Source organism: Salvelinus namaycush, chromosome 8 (assembly GCF_016432855.1).
Source record: "Salvelinus namaycush isolate Seneca chromosome 8, SaNama_1.0, whole genome shotgun sequence".
NCBI classification, from domain to species: domain Eukaryota; kingdom Metazoa; phylum Chordata; class Actinopteri; order Salmoniformes; family Salmonidae; genus Salvelinus; species Salvelinus namaycush.
This window is the reverse complement of record NC_052314.1, coordinates 64820439-64832656: the sequence shown is the minus strand read 5'-3', so window position 1 is coordinate 64832656 and position 12218 is coordinate 64820439.

The following is a 12218-nucleotide window of genomic DNA, read 5'->3' as shown; positions in this document are numbered from 1 at the left end:
TTTTCGCTGTAACTTAAAAAATCGGAAATATTGGCTGGATTCACAAGATGTTTGTCTTTCATTTGCTGTACACCATGTATTTTTCAGAAATGTTTTATGATGAGTATTTAGGTATTTCACGTTGGTGTCTGTAATTACTCTGGCTGCTTCGGTGCTATTTGTGACGGTAGCTGTGATGGTAGCTGCAATGTAAAACTGATTTATACCTCAAATATGCACATTTTTCGAACAAAACATAGATTTATTGTATAACATGTTATAAGACTGTCATCGGATGAAGTTGTTTCTTGGTTAGTTTGGTTGGTTCTTGGTTAGTTAGGTTGGTTTTGTGCAAGCTACCTGTGCTGTGAAAAATGTCTGTGCTTTTTTGTATTTGGTGGTGAGCTAGCATAAATATACGTGCTGTTTTCGCTGTAAAACATTTTAAAAATCGGACATGTTGGCTGGATTCACAAGATGTTTATCTTTCACTTGCTGTATTGGACTTGTTAATGTGTGAAAGTTAAATATTTCTAAAAAATATCTTTTGAATTTCGCGCCCTGCACTTGAACTGGCTGTTGTCATAAGTGTACTGACATCGGGCTTGCAGCCATAAGAAGTTATGTGACATTTAGCCTTTGTTCTCCACTTCCCCTCTTTGATCTATATCTTCCTGGTATGATCGTGTCCTGTCCATCATCACAAATAGCAAGTGCCAGACTGGACTCACTGGTCAGCTCTCATACAGAGATAATGGTAGACTATGGAGATGTCTGGGGCCACTGTTTATATCAATGAAGATGTTAGAGGAATACAGTGTGTTTTAGGGGACCAGTTTCACAATGGAGCCGACATCTATGTAAATGAAGAGCCTATCTATGAAAATGACTGGAGAAACAAGACTGAGGATGCAGTGACCCAAGGGACCACACCACAACCTGAACACTCAGGTAAGGTACACAGACAGACACACTCGCGCACGTGCACGTGCACACGCACACTCATACACACACACAGTCATGTACAGTTAACCACTTTGTGGGAACACACAATTCAGTCCCATTCAAAATCCTATTTTTCCTAAACCCTAAACCCAACCCTCTTAACCCATACTCTTACCCTAACCCTAACCCTAACATTAACCATAACCCTAACCTTAACCCTAACCCTAAAATGAACCCTAGCTCCTAACCCTAACACTAATTCTAACCTTAACCCTAGAAATAGCATTTGACCTTGTGGGGACCAATTAAATGTCCCCAGCTGGTCAATTTTTGTTTGTTTACTATTCTTGTGGGGACTTCTGGTTAAGAACACCACACACACATCTTTTCACGCGTCCACAGAGCATGATAGCACAGGAAAGAGACCCTTCCTAGTTGCTGCAGTGTGCCTGGGGCTGCTGTGTGTTCTACTGGCTGGGATAATCGGCCTGTCTGTCCACTGTCAGTCTTAAGTGATCATTTCTACAAATCACCAGCAGGTCTGTGATTATCTCCTTTAGCTAAACTTGTATGTTGTTGTGACAGATGATGGGGTCTCTAAGAGCTTCTTAATCTATAAGACCAACTCATCTGCAGAGAGAGACCAGCTACAGACCAGTTACAGCAACCTGACTACCGAGAGAGACCAGCTACAGACCAGCTACAACAACCTGAATACTGAGAGAGACCAGCTACAGACCAGTAACACCCTGACTAAAGAGAGAGACCAGCTACAGACCAGCTACAACAACCTGAATACTGAGAGACCAGCTACAGACCAGTAATAACACCCTGACTAAAGAGAGAGACCAGCTACAGACCAGCTACAACAACCTGAAAAAAGAGAGAGACCAGCTACAGACCAGTAACAACACCCTGACTAAAGAGAGAGACCAGCTACAGACCATTTGCAACACCCTGACTAAAGAGAGAGACCAGCTTCAGACCAGGTACAACACCCTGACTAAAGCGAGAGACCAGCTACAGACCAGTTACAACACCCTGACTAAATAGAGAGACCAGCTACAGACCAGCTACATCAACCTAAATAAAGAGAGAGAGACCAGCTACAGACCAGTAACAACACCCTGACTAAAGAGAGAGAGACCAGCTTCAGACCAGTTACAACACCCTGACTAAAGAGAGAGACCAGCTACAGAACAGTTACAACACCCTGACTGAAGAGAGAGACCAGCTATTTTTTTAGGAGCCTAGTATACAATGGGTGAAAGTAATCCGGAATGGTCTGGTACAGAGTACCAGCCAAATAAATAGCGGGGGTACGCCATACTAAAAGAACATGAGCCTATCACAATAATTAAAACATAGATTCCAAGAAAACTACACTATTTATTTATCCTTACCGCATGTAAACTGCATTAAAATTCAGAAAACAGACGCTCCAAAATTATTTATAATCCAACAATAACACAGACATCTTGCCAAGGCAGAGACTTGTGGTCAAGACCGAGTGGACCGCGTGGACAGAGGTGTACACATGAATTCATTTCAGGACTTGTGTAGGCCTAACGAATGACTATCACTGAATGTCATTCAGAACACTGTTTGGTGTTTTGTAACTGACGTCTCTTTATATTTATCAGCTGGCACTGTATGGATGCAGGAAATATTTTAGTAGAGTAGCCTAGTTGGAATAGTAGGCTAAATGAAGCCTGGACACTGACTGTAGGCCTCACATGTAGCCTGTTATAATATTAACTGAAGTCTGGACACTGACTGTAGGCCTCACATGTAGCCTTTTAATATTAACTGAAGTCTGGACACTGACTGTAGGCCTCACATGTAGCCTTTTAATATTAACTGAAGTCTGGACACTGACTGTAGGCCTCACATGTAGCCTTTTAAAATATTAACTGTAGTCTGGACACTGACTGTAGGCCTCACATGTAGCCTTTTAATATTAACTGAAGTCTGGACACTGACTGTAAGCCTCACATGTAGCCTTTTAATATTAACTGAAGTCTGGACACTGACTGTAGGCCTCACATGTAGCCTTATAATATTAACTTCTGCAGAATTAAGTGTTCCTCACAGCAAAAAGTGTAGATCAAATGTTAATTTTTTCTCTGGAATATTTATTTTAGCATCTTGAGAGAATGCAAATACATGCTTTGGGACCTGTTGTGTACACTAAACGTGCAATTTCTTTCAGCAACATTCATTTTCAACCACATAAAATATGTATCCATGATGAACTGATATACTATCGGAAAGCTGCATGTATCTAATTATAGACAAGTTGACTAACAAAATGTATCTAATTTATGTTACACTCTAGAACAGGGGTGTCAAAGTCAAATGGACGGAGGGCCAAATAAAAAATTTAGCTACAAGCCGAGGGCCGGACTGTTCGAATGTTCATTGAAAAATTTTTAAATGACGCATATAGTCTAGTGAACCTAATTGAACCTACTGAAAACCTAACAAATATATTCCAATATGATCAGATAAATAAAGCAATATTTTCTTATGGCTCTGTCAGTAATCTTTAATTTTCAACAGACACAAAAGACAAATTTCCTTTATATAAAAATCCCCATAACATGAACATTAAATGAAAGAAACCGGTATTCAAGGCACCATCAGTAGCCTATATTTTCTATTTTAGCAAAAGTGGGCTAAATTTACTTCAAAGAAAAAAACAATAATAGCAATTTTCTATCATCCACTCAACTGAAATATTTTTAAAATATAATTGGATTGAAATACAATAAAATAAAGTGCAAAAATCTATTAATCAAAAACAACACTTTGTTTAAGGAGAAGTAACATGCAGTGAAAACAAATATTAAACTTTAACTTTTAAACTTGAACTGAGTAAAAACTCTAAATATGTGATTGCACAGTAATGTTCACTTGTTTGAGGTTGAGGGTGATACTTGGTGGTGTCCCATCTTTTCCACAAGTTCATCAATGTTCGGGGTAAGGCTCTGAGCTGAGGAAATCCTCAGAATTGAGTGGAGGTGTTCAGCAGTAAGTCGACTTCTGTGTGATGTTTTGTTCAGGTTCATCAAAGAAAACAGTTGTTCACACAGGTATGTGCTGCCAAACATAGACAACGTTTGAGCAGCCTGGATGCGCAGCTGGGGCATTGTGTCGGGGAGGAAACGGGCGAACTCCGCAGCACCCACTGCCGCATATTTTGCCCTCAGTGCATCATTGCATTGGAGGTCAATCAACTCCATTTGGAGGTTTGGTGGTGAGCTTTCCACGTCAACAGCAAATGGGTTACCGAGCAGTTCCAACCTGCTTTTTTGTGCTTCAAAGTCAGCAAATCGGCGTCGAAAGTCAGCGGCAAGCATACCTATTTTATCAGCCAACTGTGCGCTCGGGAACGCACTGGTAGAGAGCTTCTCTTTCATGGTCTGGCAGCTGGGAAAGTGGCTCAAATTTTCTTTCCGCATCTGCGTCTCCCACAGAGTCAGTTTGGTTTTAAATGCCTTCACTGTACTGTACATATCAGAGATGACATGATCCCGACCCTGCAGCTGCAAGTTCATTGCATTCAGATGACTCGTAATGTCACACAGAAAAGCCATTTCACACAGAAACATTTCGTCTCGGAGTTGTGTTGTGTCTTTCCCTTTGCTGTCCAAGAACAGACAAATCTCCTCACGAAGCTCGAAACATCTTTGAAGCACCTTTCCCTGGCTTAGCCATCGCACCTCTGTGTGATAAGGCAAATCACCATGCTCCGTTTCTAACTCCGTCAGAAATGCCTTGAACTGGCGGTGATTCAAACCTTTGGCTCTGATAAAGTTAACTGTGCGCGTGATGATGCTCATTACATGCTCCATTTTCAAGGCTTTACCGCACAACGCTTCCTGGTGTATGATACAATGATAAGCTGTCAGCTCACCTGTCGCGTTTTCCTCTTGCATCTTTTCCCGTATCTTCGCCACCAGTCCGCTCCTGTGTCCACACATCGCAGGTGCTCCGTCGGTTGTCAAACCCACGAGTTTTTCCCAAGGCAGCTCCATCTCATTTACACATCTTGACACCTCTTCATACAAATCATGCCCCGTAGTTGTGCCATGCATAGGACGTAAAGCCAAAAACTCCTCTGTCACGCTTAGGCTGGAGTCCACTCCGCGGATGAAAATTGACAACTGGGCAATGTCAGAAATGTCGGTGCTCTCATCCACAGCCAAGGAATATGCAATGAAATCTTTTCCCTTTTTCACAAGCTGCTCTTTTAGATTGATGGACAACTGGTCTACTCTCTCGGCAATGGTGTTTCTGCTCAGACTCACATTTAAAAAGAGTTGCCTTTTTTCTGGGCAAACTTCGTCACAAACTTTAATCATGCAGTTTTTGATGAAATCCCCCTCCGTAAATGGCCGGGCTGATTTAGCGATCTCTTCTGCCAAAATAAAACTGGCCTTGACAGCAGCCTGGCCTTGTGATTTGGCTTTTTTGAACAGAGCCTGTCGAGATTCCTCTGCCTTTTGTAGCCTTTGTTCCATGTCCATATTCTTGTTTTTGTCCGCGTGTTTCGTTTCATAATGTCGTCTCAGATTATACTCTTTCAGTACCGCCACACTTTCTCCACACAGAAGACACACAGGTTTTCCAGCTACCTCCGTGAACATATACTCCGACTCCCACCTTGTTTGAAACCCCCGGTTCTCAGTGTCCACCTTCCGTTTTGCCATTTTTGATGGGTATCTGAAAGTTAATTTTACTGTGATGCTGACGACTGCTGTGCCAATAAATATTGAAATGAAGCAGCCTACTGCTCGGTGCGTCACCGTTGCATTGTGGGAAATGTAGTATTGGTGCGTGTAAAAGATCTGCGGGCTGCCGGCTTGCTGCGGTCTGCGGGCCGGTTCTAATAATAAATCAAGATCATCCCAGGGGCCGTAAAAAACCTTCTCGCGGGCCGGATGTGGCCCGCGGGCCTTGACTCTGACATATGTGCTCTAGAACATCAATGACAGAAGAGAAGCTGCATGTATCTAATTAGAGACAAGTAGACTAACACATTGCCTACCATGTTGGAAATAATGACATCTAAATGAGGCTTAAAAATATATCATTTTTTGGTACCACCTGTCGTTGCACCGTCCCTGAGTAAGGTGAGCAGTTAGCCTATGCATGAGCCTTTTGAAGTAATTGTTTGACAATAAGATGAAAACATGACTGGTTGTTGTTTATGCCACGTTAATAGGTAGTCGTTAATAGGTAGTCAAATACAGTTGTAAAGTTAAACGACAAATATTTACTATTAGGCCCATAGAGATCCTATTCAATTAATATGGATTCTAATTCTAGATATAGTTCTATCTTTAGGCCAATAAAAGGCGGTCGCCGGAATAAATTAAATCACTAGTGATTTTTTTTTAGAGAAGGCACCACTGCCCAGCATGAGAACTCAACACATTGTTTAGATGGATGGCCATATACACTCAGTGGCCAGTTTATTAGGTGGACCACCTTGTTCCTGTAAATAGTTCGAGTCAGGTGGTCATGGGTTGCTGTATAAAGCAGGCAGACAGGCATCAAGGCATTCAGTTACTGTTCGACTGAACGTTAGAATGGGCAAAACAAGCGACCTAAACGACTTTGAGCGTGGTATGATCGTCAGTGCCAGGTGCTGTTTCCAGTATCTCAGTAACGGCCGGCCAACTGTGTGACAAACTAAAAATATCCAAACAGCGGAAGTCCTGTGGGCGAAAACAGCTTGTTGATGAGAAAGATCGAAAGAGATTGGCAAGAATCGTGGAAGCTAACACGAGGCCCACAAACAGGCAAATAATGGCGCATTACAATAGTAGTGTGCGGAACAGTATCTCAGAATGCACAACTCGTCGGTCCTTGTCATGGATGGACTATTGTAGCATACGACCACACCAGGTTCCACTCATATTAGTGAAAAACAAGAAGAAGCGGCTTCAGTGGGCACGCGATCACCAACACTGGACAATGGAGGAGTGGAAAAACATTGCCTGGTCCGACGAATTCCAGTTCATGCGTCATGCTGATGACAGTGTCAGGATTTGGCGTTAACAGCATGAGTCCATTGCCCCATCCTGCCTGGTGTCAACGGTACAGGCTGGTGGCGGTGGTGTAATGGTGTGGGGAATGTTTTTCTAGCACACGATAGACCCTTTAAAACCAATTGATTGACATTTGAACGCCGTAGCGTACCTGTAGCGCACGCTAACCCCATTCCGTACAAATGTGCTCAACCGCGACATTCAAACAAGTCAAAATCTGGTGTGTGAACTACGTTTCTATTCAAGCGTTGATTGACATGGTAATGGATCTATAGTATTGGAGAAAAGTTGAAAAAACTGACCCCTCTGACGCTGTACGTTACATCGTGACGTGTCATGGCATAACGTACAGCACGCATAAAGCAACTAATTCTGTCTTACAGCCTCTCTCCACCAGGTGTAGCACTTCTCTCACCGTTTCAAAACAAGAAAGAGACAGGGACAGGGTAAGGGGGGGATACCTAGTCATTTTTTGCGGCATCACTGCAAGCTATCATGACGCTGTTTACTTCTGAAGATCACTTTAGCACCGCCCTAAAACACCGATTCAAATTCGACACAAACCTTCAAATAGGTATGTAATGACACATTACATAAACTCTTTATAGTGTTTCATTTCAATTTTAGAGGCGAAAAGGTGATAAGTTGGACAGATCGAGTGAAAAAAGCTGTTTCCCCACACGTCATCTCTCCTTCTCACTATCACGCAATAGGTTTAGCTTCCCCACCCGCCATTTTTAAAAAGACCCGACGGAGCTCATTGCCTTCTTGAATCATGCAGAGATTGGTGTCATGAAGGGCTCGTCATTGATTTTGTTGGAAAGGGGAGAAATTGTGCTTTACAATGGTATTGATATTACAGTTGATCTGGAAGTATTACATTTTTGGGCGCTAAAATAAGGTCAATTGTACGGACCAGCGCGATGTACAAAAGTGAGTTAGTTTACGTTAACTGTTCTGGAGGAAAAGGGGGGTCTGACCTGGTACTAGATAGGTGTACCTAATAAACTGTCCACTGAGTGTATATGTATCTCACAGAAGAGAGACACACCTTCTCACAGAAGAGAGCAACACCTTCTCACAGAAGAGCGACACACCTCACAGAAGAGAGCCACACCTTCTCACAGAAGAGAGCCACACCTACTCACAGAAGAGAGCCACACCTTCTCACAGAAGAGAGCCACACCTCACAGAAGAGAGCCACACCTTCTCACAGAAGAGACACACCTTCTCACAGAAGAGCGACACACCTCACAGAAGAGAAACACATCTTCCGGAAACGAGACGTTCCCAAGGAATCCTGTGGTCACTGACACCAAGAGAGGTGTAACGGCTGACAAAACTTGAGTCGACTAAATTAATGTTTCTGTGTGAATTACATGGTCATGTTTGGTTTGCTTCAGGAGCTGATAAAGAGCTGCATATTTTGATATGTCTTATTGCATTGTATGTTTTCTGGTTGATGTATTTTAAAGTGACTGGATTGAAGTTGTACTGGTTATCAGGAACATCCCTGTTGTCTGGTCAGAACATTCAAACTGAGTTGATTACATTAGAATCTGATTGTGTTGTTCCTGCCTATTGTTTTAACTAACAAAATGCAGGGAAATGTTAACTCAGGTTGTGCGTGAGTTTTGCTTGAATTTGGTTAAAAGGGTGTCACGTTCGTTATATGGATCGGACCAAGGCGCAGCGTGGTATGCGTAAATTCTTCTTTATTAAAAGAATGAACACCAAACAAACTAAACAAAATAACAAACAACCGTTGAAGCTATACACTATAGTGCTGACAGGCAACTATACATAGACAAGAACCCACGAACACCAAAGGGAAAATGGCTACCTAAATATGATCCCCAATCAGAGACAACGATAAACAGCTGCCTCTGATTGGGAACCATATCAGGCCACCATAGACATACAAATCACCTAGACCTACAAAACTCTAGACATACAAAAAAATGTAGACAATTCTAAAACTAACGTACCCACCCTAGTCACACCCTGACCTAACCAAAATATAAAGAAAACAGAGATATCTCAGGTCAGGGCGTGACAAAGGGAGTTTTGCTTGAATTTGGTTAAAAGGGCAGTGAATTCAGTCAGACTCTGTGAAGTTGTTAGCGAGCTCCTGTGTGTCAAACACATCGTTTTGTCTCTTACAGATTATTCTGAACTGAAGAAGCGTGTAACCAAGTAAAGTATTTAGTTGATAGTCATTTACTCTGTTTAGTCTATAATGTGTCATGTATTTAATGTACTTTGGAATGGTTTGTGTTTCAGTTATTTTCTGACAAATAAATCCTTTTAGTTGAATTGAGTAAATGCATTCCCTGTTTTCCAGAGTAATTGTGATTGTTCATTTAGTAGGTCTATTGATAGACGTTATTTACAGTATACGAAGCACATGCTTGGGTTCCACCTTGATGTCCCTGAGCTGCTTGCCTCAATAAATTAATGCTAGGACTTTGGTTGCCAGAATTAGCTATTTGTACATTAATAATTGCATAATGGTGCAAGTTAGACACATTTTCATTACAGTCATACTGAGAGGTCATGTAAGGCTCGCTACGTTAACTAGATCCTCCAGAAACGAACAGGGCCTGTTGCATTTATTCACATAATAATGGAGTCAGGTTGATGAACGAATGAACGGAGTTTGTTAATATATTAAAACATCCTGTTCATTCAGGAGGCTTACCAATTGCAGTGAGTAAAGCTACAGGAATGCATTTTAATGTCAAGAATCACACACACCTGATCATAAGTCTGTATTCTTTCATTAAGTGTCCAGTGTGATTCGTTTAAGTCAATTCATGTTTTCATCTAGGAGAACAACCCTGTCCTAAAGGCTGGCAAAACTTTCTCTGCCGCTGTTCCTTCATCTCTACTGAGAAAAAAAACCTGGGAGGAGAGCAGACAGAACTGTGTGGAGAGAGGAGCAGACCTGGTGATCATAAACAGGAGAGAGAGAGAGAAAGGGGGGAGGGAGGGAAAGAGAGAAAGAGAGGGAGGGAAAGAGTGAAAGAGAGAGTGTTCTGTCTCTCTCTCTCTCTCTCCCTCTCTCTCAGTGGCTAGAAATTATTATGTTGATGGTTGTTTACAGTGCTGAATGTATAAGTGATACTGCCACCTAGCGGTTAAAGTGAGAGATGAATTTACAATTAGGGTAAAATAGTGGTACTACAGACTTGCCTACGGGCTCTTTCTCAATCAGCTTCCTCGAATCCTCCTCCTATCCTTCTTCCTCGCCTCATTCTCAAAACGCATTGGACAATATGGTCAAAGGGGAGGGACCTTGGACTTTTTCCTCTAATAGGGTTGAGAAGGAGGAGAGGAGATTGGAGAGGAATCTAGGAACGACTAATTGAGATAGAACCTGTGTCAGAGAGAGACAGAGGAGGAAGAAAATTAAGAGAAGGATGAAGAGAGAAAAGAATAAGGCAAATGATTGTTGTGTTTAGATTTAGAGGAGAGTATGTAGACATACTGTACTCTGGAAAATGATTCTTCATTAGTTTCATTAGAAATATCACATGTGATTTGACATGTAGGCTTATGGTTAAACTTTTTTTCTTCATTTTTTATGATCAATTCTTAGCATAAACCTCTTTAATAAGAAGAACAAATGGCCAGATTAAGTAATACAGGAAAAATGTCCTCTGTGCTCTACCAGCTTCCTGATTGAATGTGATTGGATTGTTAAAACAGTGTCAGACAGTTGGTCACAGAGAGCAAAAATGAACACACACACACAGGAACCAACACATGAAAAAAGCCAACGTGTAGGTGACCAATGGCAACACCATGCACAATGCACCAGTGGACCTGTCTGCTACATACAGTCTCTCAGTCTCTCCTCTTCCTGGAGGTTGCTGTCTGCTCAAACCACTGGTTAAGGTGTGAAGTCTTCCCTAAACCTATAACACTGTACGTTCTCAAACAATTCAAACAACATGAGCGCTTTGTTGGAGCTTATTTCTTGCTATTCAGAAAAGAAGAGGCAGGCCTACCTGTTTGACAGACGCAATTATGCTATTCATAGATTTGTCGGTATACCAAACCCTCCAATACTGTCACCATTCACTCCTTAAATACATCTGTGTCTGTGAAGGACTTGTTTGGTTAAAACCGGGCTGGAATTGAGTGAGGGTGTTCCATACCCGTTGTGAAAGAGAAGAGCAGAAAGAAAACCTATTGTTAGCTTTATATTTAGAAATAAATTAATTAAAAGCATTGCGATTAAATAAAGCCTTCTGTAGCAATGCTTAACTACGTGCTGCCTTCTACTTAGAAAAACCTATCAAATGTGAAAGACTCTGATGCATAGTGACCGGCCGTGATTGGGAGTCTCATAGGGCGGTGCACAACTGACTCAGCGTCGTCCGAGTTTGGCCGGTGTAGGCCGTCATTGTAAATAAGAATTTGTTCTTAACTGACTTGCCTAGTTAAATAAAGGTCAAATAAAAAATTATAATTTGGCCCTAATATTAAAGGCCAGTGGAAATGGATGGACTATACAGAAAAAGTGTTACCAAATGAAATCACATAGAGATTACAATGTTTACTGTATTTCTTTTGCACTTTTCACAATGATTGTGCACTAGGCCCTATATCTGATACCACCACTGTTGTTGTAACATCTTATCAGACTATAATGATATGATAGTTGAACTTACCAGACTGGAGTGTTTTGCAGACTGTCATTAAATAGGCCTATGGAGAGATACACTAAGTATACAAAACATTAAGATCACCTTCCTAACATTAAGTGTCTTTCAGCTGGTCAGTCTACAGTATGTCATGGAAAGAGCATCATGTGTTGTACACTTATGTTTTCTACACTCAGTGTATTTCGGTTACTCTCTATGACATTCTGAAACTGAGCTGTGGCATTCAATATTCAAGGAGACATAAAATGTACTTTTCTATTTTATCGCTATTAATTGAGCTTTTCACTGTCTGAAAAGAGAAGATGTAAAAGTCTAAGCTAACATATGGAGTTGTTTTAAGATGGTCATACATTGGATCATTTATCTATTTGATTTTGAATTTTTAGACCCCTTTAGGTATATATTGTTTTTAATAAAATATTGAATTTGGGCTTTACTATTATAGCCCATAGAAACGCATTGAATAACACAGTCAGAAATGCTCAAAAAACACAATAAAAAAATAAATCAGAAGGAATAAGGTTTTGAAGTGTTGAATCTAAGAGATATGTGACCGACCGCC